The sequence below is a fragment of the Bufo bufo genome, chromosome 1 (genome assembly GCF_905171765.1).
Source record: "Bufo bufo chromosome 1, aBufBuf1.1, whole genome shotgun sequence".
In the NCBI taxonomy this organism is placed as follows: domain Eukaryota; kingdom Metazoa; phylum Chordata; class Amphibia; order Anura; family Bufonidae; genus Bufo; species Bufo bufo.
The window spans coordinates 731,936,782-731,951,569 of record NC_053389.1 but is presented as its reverse complement, the minus strand read 5'-3'; positions in this window follow the sequence as shown (position 1 = coordinate 731,951,569).

Below are 14,788 nucleotides of genomic sequence, written 5' to 3'. Positions count from 1 at the left end.
GCGTCATCGCCACTGGCCATGTTGGTGGAGTACTCGAAATAGCGCAACAGGGCACACAGGTCTCACATGGAGGCCCAGTCATTGGTGGTGAAGTGTGTCTGATCCGCAGTGCGACTGACCCGTGCGTGCTGCAGCTGAAACTCCACTATGGCCTGCTGCTGCTCGCACAGTCTCTCCAGCATGTGCAAGGTGGAGTTCCACCTGGTGGGCACGTCGCATATGAGGCGGTGGGCGGGAAGGCCGAAGTTACGCTGCAGCGCTGACAGGCGAGCAGCAGCAGGGTGAGAACGCTGAAAGCGCGCACAGACGGCCCGCACTTTATGCAGCAGCTCAGACATGTCGGGGTAGTTGTGAATGAATTTCTGCACCACCAAATTCAGCACATGCGCCAAGGGCAAGTCCCAGAGCTGCAACGAGATTTCGCCCATTATCGCACACCACCAGGCCGGGCTTGAGGCCCACTGGCAGCAACCACTCGTCGGTCTGTTGTTCTATACCCCGCCACAACTCCTGCGCAGTGTAGGGCCTGTCCCCCAAACACATCAGTTTCAGAACGGCCTGCTGACGTTTACAACTGGCTGTGCTGAAGTTTGTGGTGAAGGTCTGTCGCTGACCGGATGAGGAGGTGGAAGAAGAGGAGGAGGAAGCCGAGTAGGAAGAGGAGGCAACAGGAGGCAAAGAATGATGCCCTGCGATCCTTGGCGGCGGAAGGACATGCGCCAAACAGCTCTCCGCCTGGGGCCCAGCCGCCACTACATTTACCCAGTGTGCAGTTAGGGAGATATAGCATCCCTGGCCGTGCTTACTGGTCCACGTATCTGTGGTTAGGTGCACCTTGGCACAGATGGCGTTGCGCAGTGCACACTTGATTTTATCCGATACTTGATTGTGCAGGGAGGGCGCGGCTCTCCTGGAGAAGTAGTGGCGGCTGGGAACGACGTACTGTGGGACAGCAAGCGACATGAGCTGTTTGAAGCTGTCCGTCTCCATCAGCCTGAATGACAGCATTTCAAAGGCCAGCAGTGTAGAAATTCTGCCATTCAGGGCCAGGGATCGAGGGTGGCTAGGTGGGAATTTACGCTTTCTCTCAAAGGTTTGTGAGATGGAGAGCTGAACGCTTCCGTGTGACATGGTTGAGATGCTTGGTGACGGAGGTGGTGTTGTTGGTGGCACATCCTCTGTTTGCTGGGCGGCAGGTGCCAACGTTCCTCCAGAGGCGGAGGAAGAGGCCGAGGCAGCAGCAGAAGAGGGAGCAGGAGGGGCCCTTTCTTGGTTTTGAAGGTGCTTACTCTACTGCAGCCCATGTCTCGCATGCAGATGCCTGGTCATGCAGGTTGTGCTAAGGTTCAGAACGTTAATGCCTCGCTTCAGGCTCTGATGCACAGCGTGCAAACCACTCGGGTCTTGTCGTCAGCACATTGTGTGAAGAAGTGCCATGCCAGGGAACTCCTTGAAGCTGCCTTTGGTGTGCTCGGTCCCTGGTGACGGTGGCCAGTAGCAGGCGAACAGTTTTGGCGACGGCTGCTCTGCTTTTGCACCCTGCTCCCGCTTTTGCTACGCTGTTGGCTCGGTCTCACCACTGCCTCTTCCTCTGAACTCTGAAAGTCAGGGGCACGACCTTCATTCCATGTGGGGTCTAGGACCTCATCGTCCCCTGCATCGTCTTCCACCCAGTCTTCCTCCCTGACCTCCTTTTCGGTCTGCACACTGCAGAAAGAAGCAGCAGTTGGCACCTGTGCTTCGTCATCATCAGAGACGTGCTGAGGTGGTATTCCCATGTCCTCATCAGGAAACATAAGTGGTTGTGCGTCAGTGCATTCTATGTCTTCCACCCCTGGGGAAGGGCTAGGTGTATGCCTTGGGAAACCCTGCCAGCAGAGTCTTCAAACAGCATAAGAGACTGCTGCATGACTTGAGACTCAGACAGGTTCCCCGATATGAACGGGGGTGATGTGACAGACTGATGGGCATGGGTTTCAGGCGCCACCTGTGCACTTTCTGCAGAAGACTGGGTGGGAGATAATGTGAACGTGCTGGATCCACTGTCGGCCACCCAATTGACTAGCGCCTGTACTTGCTCAGGCCTTACCATCCTTAGAACGGCATTAGGCCCGACCAAATTTTTACTGTAGATTCTGGCGGCTACTGGGACCAGAGGTAGTAGGTTCAGTAGGACATGTAGCTGTGGCAGAACGGCCACGTCCTCTCCCTGCACCAGAGGCTCCACCAACACCACCACCACGACCATGGCCGCGTCCCTTATTAGATGTTTGCCTCATAGTTAGCGTTTACAAAGCAAAGTAAAAAGTGGTTAAGTCTGTTAAAAAAAATTAACCGCCAATAAAATCCCTGATGTAGGGTATTGCAGTCAAATATATATATATTTTTAAACTCTATATGACAGCGGTATTTGTTGTTTAAATGTGACACTCACTTATGCACGTCTTATCCCAGATGTGCAGTATATCAGAGGCTTTTTTCACCCCAGTAACCAAAAAGGCTTATTTCTGGCCAAAATGTGACACTCATTTATGCACGTGTAATCCCAGATGTGCAATATATTAGAGGCTTTTTTCACCCCAGTAACCAAAAAGCTGTATTTCTGGCCTTAATGTGACAATCACTTATGCATGTGTAGTCACAGATGTGCAGTATATCAGAGGGTTTTTTCACCCTAACCAAAAAGCTGTATTTCTGTCCTAAATGTGACAGTGACTTATGCACGTGTAATCACAGATGTGCAGTATATCAGAGGGTTTTTTCACCCCAGTAAGGAAAAAGCTGTATTTCTGGCCTTAATTTGACAATCACTTATGCACGTGTAATCAGAGATGTGCAGTATATCAGAGGGTTTTTTCACCCCAGTAAGAAAAAAGCTGTATTTCTGGCCTTAATGTGACAATCACTTATGCATGTGTAATCACAGATGTGCAGTATATCAGAGGGTTTTTTCACCCTAACCAAAAAGCTATATTTCTGTCCTAAATGTGACAGTGACTTATGCATGTGTAATCACAGATGTGCAGTATATCAGAGGGTTTTTTCACCCCAGTAAGAAAAAAGCTGTATTTCTGGCCTTAATGTGACAATCACTTATGCACGTGTAATCACAGATGTGCAGTATATCAGAGAGTTTTTTCACCCCAGTAAGAAAAAAGCTGTATTTCTGGCCTTAATATGACAATCACTTATGCACGTGTAATCACAGATGTGCAGTATATCAGAGGGTTTTTTCACCCCAATATGCCAAAGCAGGAATTCTGGCCTTAATGTGACAATGACTTATGCACGTGTAATCACAGATGTGCAGTATATCAGAGGGTTTTTTCACCCTAACCAAAAAGCTGTATTTCTGTCCTAAATGTGACAGTGACTTATGCACGTGTAATCACAGATGTGCAGTATATCAGAGTGTTTTTTCACCCTAACCAAAAAGCTGTATTTCTGTCCTAAATGTGACAGTGACTTATGCACGTGTAATCACAGATATTTAGTATATCAGAGGGTTTTTTCACCCCAGTAAGAAAAAAGTTATATTTCTGGCATTAATGTGACAATCACTTATGCACGTGTAATCACAGATATGCAGTATATCAGAGGGTTTTTTCACCCTAACCAAAAGGCTGTATTTCTGTCCTAAATGTGACAGTGACTTATGTACGTGTAATCACAGATGTGCAGTGTATCAGAGGGTTTTTTCACACCAGTAAGAAAAAAGCTGTATTTCTGTCCTAAATGTGACAGTGACTTATGCACGTGTAATTACAGATGTGTAGTATGTAACCAAAAAGCTGTATTTCTGTCCTAAATGTGACAGTGACTTATGCACGTGTAATCACAGATATGCAGTATATTACAGGCTTTTTTCAACCCAGTAACCAAAAAGCTGTATTTATGTCCTAAATGTGACAGTGACTTATGCACGTGTAATCACAGATGTGCAGTATATTAGAGGGTTTTTTCACCCCAGTATGCCAAAGCTGTATTTCTGGACTTGCAGATAGCCTATGCTGGTGCACTATCGTTGCATAAAATGGCTGCAGATCAGGTATTGATATTGATTAAATGAAGAAAAAAAAGTTAGTTTTCAGCAGTAGTTGGCTCAGGGTAGGCTTAAAAAAATTGTGCACTGCACCCACAAAACACTTTTTCTGTAGATCGCTGAGTACATAAACCAGTTCTTGATAAGTTCGCTTCCTGATCTCTCCCTCACAGCAGCTGCAGCCTCTCCCTACACTAATCCGAGCAGAGTGACGGGCGGCGCTAAGTGACTCCAGCTTAAATAGAGGCTGGGTCACATGCTGCAGTTGGCCAATCACAGCCATGCCAATAGTAGGCATGGCTGTGATGGCCATTTGGGGCAATTAGTATGACGCTTGTTGATTGGCTGCTTTGCAGCCTTTCAAAAAGCGCCATAAAAATCGCCGAACACCGAACCCGAACTTTTTTGTAAATGTTCGGGTTTGGGTCCGGGTGCCGAAAAACCTAAAGTTCGGTACGAACACGAACATTACAGTTCAGGTTCGCTCAACTCTACTGGGAGGCTTATTTTGTGGGTCTGATGTAGATTTGGGGTTCTTACCTGAGCTCATACAACCTCACTAAAGCCTGCCCATCAGTGCCGGTGATGTCACCAGGCTTCCTGGCAGCCCCATGGAAAGCCCCGGTACGTCACCGGAACTCCTAAAAATGCCTTTGCCCTGCGCGATTTAGCACAGGGCAAAGGAGAGCATCGGAGCATGAACTGCTCTGATGCTCAAGTCAGGGAGGCTGCCTGGGTCAAAATGGAGGTATGTCCGGGTTCAGCTCTGAACCCGGACAACACCTTTAACCTTTAATACAGATACAGAAGGCGGGTGCCGACAGAATCACATAGCCGACACATGGCCTCTATGACGCCGCTGCGATCCCCGGCAGTTAACCCCTCAGGTGCGGCATCTAAGGGGTTAACTGCCGCGGATCTCAGCTACCTCTCATAGAGGTCGACTGCAGGCTATATGATTCTGCAGCCATCACCCGCCTCCTGTATTTGAATAAATGAGTGAGTTAACTTCATTGGTGGTAGTGGCCACCACAGCTCCTCCCCTCTTCTTCCCCTCTGTGTTCTCATTGGTGGCAGCGGGAGCAGCACAGGGGGAAGGGGGGAACTGCTTCCTTCTCCCCTGTGCTGCTAATATTTTGATACCTGCGAGCGACATCCCTTGTACAGGAATAGCTTGCCCGCTCCCCTGCGAGCCGCATATGTAGAGGACAGCGCACTCCTCTGTGAGCTGCAAATGAAGGTGCAAGGAGTCGCAGGTTGGCCACCCCTGCTCTAAAACATTAGCGGCGAGCAATGATGGTCAGTTCGCAGTGCTCACCAGCGAACACATGCGGGCTGCCATCTTTAGTAAGGTAGACTCACCCGTCCGGCGATGCACAGGTAAACCCTTACCTGTGCCTGGAGCCTGTCTGAAATCAAATGCAGTCACCGGGAGCAGGCAGTTCCGAGAACAGCCCGAAGAAGGCCCCCGGCGGCTGTTCTCGGAACTGCCTGCTCCCTGTGACTGCATTTGATTTCAGACCGGTTCCCGGCACAGGCACAGGTAAGAGCTTACCTGTACATAGCCGTACGGGTGAGTCTACCTTACTAAAGATGGCAGCCCGCATGTGTTCGCTGGCAAACACTGCAAACTGACCATCACTGGCGTCGAGGGCCTGCTGCTGATCTGACCATCTAAAACCTTAGGGGTGAGGGTCTGCTGCTGAGCTGACCCTCTAAAACATTAGAAGCGAGGGCAGCCTAAAAAGCATGTTGATATGATGCAGGAGGAGCAGGATGAGAAAAGGAAGATTGAACCATATACCCTTTTTTGTGGTGGAAGGGGTACATAGGAATACAGTGTATTCAATACACCATAAAAGCCACATTTAAAGTGCCTTTATGTTCAGCTGCTTTCCTCTGGTGGAGTAGAGAAGTCAGGGGCAATCCAGGTCTTGTTTATTTTGATTAGAGCATTTTCAGTTGACAGGCGGATGCGCTTATCATTTATTATGCCGCCATCAGCACTAAATACCCGCTCTGACAAAACGCTGGAGGCAGGGCAGGCCAGCAACTCCAAGGCGTAGAGCGCCAGTTCGTGCCACGTGTCCAGCTTGGACACCCAGTAGTTGTAAGGCACACAAGGATCACTGAGGACGCTGACACGTTCTGCTACGTACTCCTTCACCATCTTCCAAAATTTGACTTTCGGAAATGGGCACACACGTGGCACATTTTCACCAATAGCTCAGGCAAATTGAGAAACCACTGAACCACTAATCCTTGGCGTCGTTAGCACCTGTACCATCCCAGAGTACGACGATTCACTCCCGGCCTCCACAACCATCACCCAGTGTGCTGTCAGTGAAATGTAGCATCCCTGGCCAAAAGCAATTGTCCATGTGTCAGTCGTTAAGTGGACCTTCCCAATAACTGTGATGGTCAGGGCACGGGTGATGTTATGGGACACATGCTGATGTAAGGCAGGGATGGCACACCGGGAAAAATAGTGGCGGCTGGGGACTGAGTAACGAGGGACGGCCGCCGCCATCAGGCTGCGGAAAGCCTCAGTGTCCACAAGCTTAAATGGCAACATTTCCAGGGCCAGCAATTTGGAAAGGTGCGCATTTAGTGCTATGGTCTGTGGGTGGGTGGCTGGGTATTTGCACTTTCGTTCAAAGGCCTGGGGTAAGGACATCTGTACGCTGTGCTGGGACACACAAGTGGATGTGCTAGATGATGGTGCTTGCAAAGGTCCGGGTGCAGGGTGGGAGGAATTCGGGCTTGCGTCCTGGACCGGGGATTGTCCAGCATGTAACACAGGGGAGGAGGAGGTAGTGGTGTGACCCGCAGACACGAATTGTGGACCCAGTTGTTCGGACCACCAATAAGGGTGCTTTGCTGCCATGTGGCGGATCATGCTGGTGGTGGTGAGGTTGCTAGTGTTCATGCCCCTGCTCATTTTGGTACGGCACAGGTTGCAAATGACAATTCTTTTATCGTCCGCACTTTCCTCAAAAAAGTGCCAGGCTGCGGAACACCTACCCCTTGGCAAGGGAGATTGCCGCAAGGGAGTGCTCCGGGGAACAGTTGCGGGCCTTTTTGTGTTGCTGCAGATCTCTTCCCTTCTGTACTGCTGTCCTCGCTCGGCTTGCCACCTTCCCAGGTTGGGGAAGTGATTTCATCGTCCACCACTTCCTCTTCCACTTCCTCACTCTGGTTATCCTCATGACTCGTTGACCTAACAAGAACCTCACTTATTGACTACTGTATCTCATCCTCATCATCAATCTCTTGAGACTCTAATTGCCATTGACTTATTGGCAACTGTGCCTCATCATTATCATCCACCTCGTGAAGCACTAATTGCTATTCCCCACCGTCATCTTCTTCTGACTGTGGATGCTCCAGAGTTTGGGAATCAGTGCACAAGATCTCCTCATGTCCCTCTTCAAGCGGGCTTGGTGAGAGGCCCAAATCAAGGAATGATGCTAAAAAGAGCTCCTCGGAATATCCGAGTGTGGGATCACTTGTTTGCCAAGACTCTCCATGGTGGGAGGAAGGAGGATCAGGGTGAGGATTCTGTTGACCAGACTATTGGCTACTGAGACTGGACTTTGGGGAAGACAGAGTGGTGCTTAGCCGACTGGAAGCATTATCTGCTGCAATCCAACCGACCACCTGGTCGCAGTGGTGTGACTTCGAGAGTGGTGTCCTGCGCCGCAAACTGGGGCATGAAGATAGGTATCGTGGATGAGTGTGTTTCTTGTGCTCTGGCAGCAGGCACAGTTTCACCGCGCCCAGGGCCACGACCTCTGCGTGCACCATCAGCAGCACGGCCACTTCCCTGTCTCTTACTGCTCACCTTGAGCATATTAAATGGTATATATGCTTGCAAGTATGTCACACGTACAGTAGCGCAGGTTTTGTAAGTGTATGCACAAATAAATTACACTGAATGTCACAGATATTTAGGATGTGCAAGTGTTATACAGGAGATGTAGCGCAGGTAATATTGCTCTCCACAGCGGCCAAACAATTGCGCTGAATGTCACAGATATTTACGATGCGCAAATGTAACACAACAGATGTAGCAGAGGTTGTGTCACTGTCAACAGCGGCCAAACAATTGCATGCAATTTAGTGCAGGTTGCTCTAATAATATATATTGCAGCCAGATAAAACAATAGTCCTTAAAAGGACTTTTGGGTCTCTAACATCTTTCAACATAAACACTATCTGTCCCTTCTGCTGCAGCTCTCCCTGACTAAGGCCTCATGCACACGACCGTTGTGTGCATCCGTGGCCGTTGTTCCGTTTTCCGTGATTTTCTGCGGTTCCGTTGAAAACTCGGAAAATGCACCGTTTGTCATCCGCGTCCGTGATCCGTGTTTCCTGTCCGTCAAAAAAATATGACCTGTCCTATTTTTTTGACGGACAACGGTTCGCGGACCCATTCAAGTCAATGGGTCCGCGAAAAAACGCGGAAGCACATCCGATTGTCATCCGCGTCCGTTTTATTTCTCTTGTTTGCCATGGCAAAACTGTCTGCCAAAACTTGTGCCAATAAAATAAAAAAAAATCAGATACAGGAAGTTTAATATCACAGGATATGCAAATTGCTAGGCACCTGTGGTGAAATTCCAGAGTGGTGAGCCATTGCTGCCTGGCTACTGTGATTTATCTTTGGCTATATTCATCTTGGAGGCCACAAATATGCCACGCTGGAATGAAGAGAAATTGATATGTCTGGTGCAGGAGAGGCCAGAACTCTGGGACACCCGTTCCAGGAATTATCAGGACCGTGTCCGCAAAGATGCAGCTTGGGAGCAAGTGGTTCGAAATCTGAGGCGGCAAGAATGGGCCAAAGCTGATGGACGTGCCATCAATGTCGTTGTACTGTCTGTCCCTATAAAATGATGTAGCTATAAATTCCATGCGGTCAGAAGAATGTATATTTTGTGGTCCAGCTTCATTTGGCTTAAAACCTGCACATGGTTTTGGGAACAGTCGTGCACTAAATACCATACCCCATTTGTTTTCTGCAAAATAGCAGAGCCTCCCTTTGCTCCAGCAAACAGTACTCATGTCACAAACCTGTATGTGCACTTGTTATTTCCTCTCATGTGTCACTTTTGTAATTGAGCATCCTATATAGTTGTCTCCATGTCATATTCTAAATTCATTTAGGCCAAATGGCTTGCACGACTAATCTCCTCCTTCCTGAACTTATTGTACAGTTCATTAGTATCCCTACACCTGCAGTACTGTACCATGTGCTGTTTAATCCGGCCTATTCATACATTTATCAGAGTTGGCAACTTGATTTTTAATATTTTTTGCCCTTTACTATTTCTACAGATATATTTTTATTGTTTAAACTGACTTTTGTGTCCAACAAATGACAATTTTTTTTTTTTTTAGTCAAGCTAACAAAAACAAGGTGGAATAGCTGCCGGGACCAGTTTTGCCGAGAGATGAATGCCCAAGGGCGCAGTGGTGAAGGGGGTTCGAAAAAACGCCCTTACATCTACACTGCGCAATTGCAGTTTCCAAGTCCGGTAATGGATTTGAGGCTGTAAGTTTTTTTGATGTTAAAAAAAGTGTTTGTCATGCTAATTATTACTACCAAATTTGGAATTATGCCATAGTGGTCTACAATGAAACGAGTTGTGTGGCGTTGTCAGGGGCGTATCTAACGGCTCATGGGCCCTGGTGCAAGAGTTCAGCTTTGGCCCACCTTCCCTCAGTGCATTGTGTGTCTTCTAATGTGGCATAAGGGTATTTGGGCCAGCTCAGGCTCCTGGGCCCATTAACGACTGTTACCTCTGCACCCCCTAGAGCAACGCCCATGGGCGTTTAACAATTGTTGAAGTATCCTTTGTGTGGGTGAGCCTAATCTTTTTTGTGGGTTAGTAACACCGGCCACCACCGATGAGGAGCAGTATGATGACACGACACGTGCAGAGCGCACATGGCGCCTCCTGTATATTTTTATTCCCTGACTGGCACCATTTTCAGGAACAAGTCACATAGATCTCAGCAATTAGAGCAGGAATCGAGAAGGGAGATGGCCCGTGCGCACTGCACGCATTGTCTCCTCATACAGTTGTTTGTCATGGTGGTTGGCTGTTGTTCCTCGGCCAAAATGATCTTGTGTACTTATCCTGTGTATAGGTGATAATTTTGAAAATTGATAGAAAAGCCTGTTTTCTTTTTGTGGCCCTGAATAGCGTACCCATTTTTGAAAGTTTGGTTTAGTTCATAATTGTTGGAACATACGCGCAAAATTTATTATGGTGGTTTTAGGCTTTGTTACCTCTTCTGTACTGTAATTGACATTTACATAGTTTAATACATTTTTTTGAAACTTCAACATATAGTCCTCTAAAAAACAATATGTTTATTTAAAAATAAAAAAACATAATACACTTTATTAAATAGAGTATACTGATGCTCCAACAGTGTCCGTACAGCTGAATAGTAACTACTACTACTACCAACATGGCCTTGTGATGCGTGCTCCATTTTATTTTTTAGGAATTTATGATATTTTTTATTGACATTACATATGGATGGTAGGCAGTTCAAAGCAGTCCAGATATAGAAGAGACGGACAGAATTTCAGCACTGCTTTTGGTCCATGAATGTGTATACCTCGTTTTGTGCTTCACAGATTCAAAAGACAATCATATGTTTAAGTAGTTTTATATTTTGCATTGTCAGCTAATTGACCTTGAAAAATATATTTTAGCAAATGTAACAATTTCCCAATCATTAGAAAAAAAATTGTCATTTCTGAGAAAATTTGAGATGTATGCATGCGCCACGTATTGTAGACAAATGATGTAATATTTGTTTTCATGTCATTTTCCTATACAGTACTGTGGACAGTCTGGATGAGCCAGAAGAGTCAGAGGGGGCATTAAGTGGAGACTCGTCGCCAGTTTTTTTTCCCGGCTACTAGTCCTGCTCCAACACCAGCTGAGGAGCCGGATCAGCCATCCCAGGCTGAGGCCTCCCGATCTCCGAGGAGTCCTTAACCTCTACAGAAGCCGCAGCCCAGGAGACGCCGCAATGTCCCTCAATCTTCCTCTGGGCAAGCAACTCGGGAGGCTATAGATGCCCGAGTCATTGAATTCCTTGCCCAGAGGAGGAGTGATGGCATTGAGGAGTCGACGCTGAGGGGCCTTGCCAGTATATTGAAACAAGTCCCCGTGGCTAAACATCCCGAATGCGTTGCATCAATAGCACTGGTCATACAAATGTATGCCTCCAATTATCAGGGAGACATACACTCTCACATAAATGACCTACGCAGGCAAATTCTCAATATCCCCCCACATGTAACTGTCCCCGGCTATTACCAGCCTCAAGTCCCACCTCAAGGGCCATCTCCCCCCCCCCCCCCATACCACTTACCAGCGCTTCCAAGACCCGACACCATCCAGTTTTCCACCAAGCATGGCAACTCGGGCCACTGATCCTGGCCAGGGACGGCCACAACCTGCATTTCAGCCTGGCTCGTTTACACGAGACCTTTTTGATCTCTAATCTATTATGTTCTGCCAAATATATAATATTTTATGTGTTATTGTTTCTATATTATTTGTTTAAATATATTTGTCCAAAAAAAAATTTTGAACAGAAAAATTGTATTTCCAAGTGTGATTTTTTATTAAACAAAGAAATATTTACAGTTCATAAACACATTTCATACACACATATAGACGCACACCAGTTCACAATGTACATAATTTTTATTTGGGAGGGACAGAAACCGTTTTTGGTATTATGTGAACAAGAGGTATTAGAAGATTTTTTGGCCTATTACATAAAATTCTAATGATGTCAATGTTCGTGACATTTTCATTCAAACATCATTAGTATGGATATGTACGTTAAAAAATATGCTGGCCAAAAAACCTCAGCCTGCAAGCCCACGTCAAGGATCCTCAGTCTCTTGCGAGTCCCTCAACTACTGCAATAAATTCAACAAATCTAAATTATAAAAATAATCTAAATTATTTAAATTTAAATAATCTATCTATAAAACAATAAACAACTACAGAGCCTAGAAGAATTAAAAAACTACCACGAATAGCGTCCCTCTGCCATGGCAAGGACCCCTCTGGGCTGTAAAAGTAGTCTGCATAGAGTTCCCGAACCGCAATGCCTGCAGTCCCAGGTCGTCTATGCAGGGTCCTTTCCAAACCCAAACCTGATGACGTAGGAACATCATCCAGGTCAACAGAAGAGGAAGCCTCGTGAATCCTGGTGAAGTTGTGTAGAACAACACAAGCTTGAATCACCAGGGTAGCATTTTCCAGATCCATTTGTATGGATGACAAAAACACCCTCCACTTGCTAGAGAGTATCCCAAAAGCGCACTCAACATACCGATGGGCACGAGTCAACCAGTAGTTGAAAATACGCCTTTGGACATCCAAACCACGCTTTGGAAAGGGCCGCATAACATGGGGAGTCAATGCAAACCCTTCATCCGCCACGATGACAAATGGAGCCGGAGGACCTGCATATCCGGGCAGTCTTTGGACTCGGGCAGGGCAAGCTGGTTGGCACGAAGCCGCTCACCCATTCTAGAAGCACTAAAGATGCGAGCATCCGCAGTGCTTCCATAGGCCCCGATATCAACCATTATAAACCGGTAGTTACTGTCAACAACAGCCATCAGCACTACCGAAAAATACTGTTTATAATTGAAGAATCTGGACCCTGAGTGAGGAGGCTTCTTCACACAGATGTGCTTGCCATCCATTGCCCCAATGCAGTTTTGAAACTGCGCTGAAATTTGGAAGCCCTCAGCGATCCGAAACCAATCGTCCGCCTTGGGCTGCGGCATCACCGTCTCTCGGAGTTGCTGCCAGGTGACATGGCAAGTGTGACGTACAATTCGCGAGATCATCGAGGTTCCTAAAAGAAACTCAAAATGCAGGGATGCAAAAGAGTTCCCAGTTGCAAGGAATCTGTTAAAAAAAAATATATATAATAATCAGTCAGCAGCAAATCAAAGGGAACAACAGATTCATGAATCACGTATAATGTTGTATACAAGACATGATATTAAACACCCTATGTCAGTGGTGGCGAACCTATGGCATGGGTGCCAGAGGCGGCACTCAGGGCCCTCTCTGTGGGCACCCACACCCTTGAAAAAGTATATGGTTTTACAATATACCTTACACTTTTCAAAACATGGGCGCACTATGAACAGGACAGGCAGCACTGCATGTAGGCAGGCTATTATAGCTCAATGCTAAAATACATGGAAGCTAAACTATATTGGACTATAGAATTCAAGTAAAATTGCCGTGTTCTCGTTTAGCGATAAATACGTGGGTTTTGGGTTCAAGTTTGGAAACTCAGTTTGTAAACGGTTCGCCATCACTGCCCTTTGTCCTTTGTTGTTTAAACTAAAATAAAAAAATTAAATTTGTGTCTATGAGCAAAACACTAAATGCTAAAAGTAATGTGAAAGTTTTAAATTATGTGAACATTATGCATGATGAGGACGCTAGCTGAAAATCTCTGGGGTTGGCAGCACCACAATCCACCAAAATAGGGTACAGACCGGTATCTAGGCTTCAAGCCGGGTGGTTCACGCAGATAGGGATCCTGACCAAGGGTTACAATTCTTCCAGACACTACAATAATCCGCAGCACTCGCCAGAAGTTGACGAAAAAAAGAAGATTTTTTCACTCCGACAGGCAGGTTACAGCCTGCTGTAACCTGGCTGACTGACTGAATAAATCACCATTTTTCACAAACTACTGGTGAGTGATGTGGATTTTTGGAGTGTCTCGAGTATGTTAGCTGAACACAAGCTTGAAACTTGCACTAAAGAAAAAACAACCTTCAATATTGGGATGTTATGTGTCAGGGATTAACGGTTTTAAAAACAATAAAAAAAAATTTTTCCTCAAAACCTTATGGGCAAATAAAAGTTACTTCAGCAAACAGTAGCACATGTCTAACAGCAGCCATTTTCGAGCACATGTTCCTCCTGACAGAAGCCGTGCACATTACTGTTGATAATTTCATTGTAAACTATTGCTTACCTCAACGAGACGATGAGCCTTTGCTCAGGAGAAATGCTGCGCCTCATATTGGTGTCCATGAAGGTAAGGACAGTACGTAGAGATGACAGCACGCGATCAAATGTAGTCACTGACATCCGACAAAAGGAAAAAAAACTTGTCAGGATGCAGGCGCAGATCTTTGTAGAGGGTATGAAAGTGTCCTTTCCGGTAACGTTGTGAAACAATCGGATGGACCCAAAATCGCCGCCTTCTACTAGGTTCCTCGTCCAACAAAAGAGTGCGCTGTCCCCATCGCCGAGAAACAAGCCAATGCAGTACGACCTCTTCCTCAGAATCCGACATGGTGATACAGCAAAGACAAGCAACCAAAAGAACCTCTGTACTCTGTGAAGACTACAGAAAATGGCCACAAAACCAAACTCAGGTGATCTTGATTCATACCAGTATCCTGGGTGGAGTTATTAAAATGTTTTTTTTTTTCACCATTCCTTGATTTCTGACGGTCCGCAAAAAAAAACGGACACACGGAGGCACAACGGAAGAAAAAATGGACACGGATCACGGAACAACGGAACCCCGTTTTGCGGACCGAGAAAAATAACGGTCATGTCCATGAGGCCTAAGACTGAGCCGAACCATGTGTCATTGGGTGCTTTATAGAACCCGATGATGCTTTCGGCCAGCCAATCACTGTAATGCCAGTAA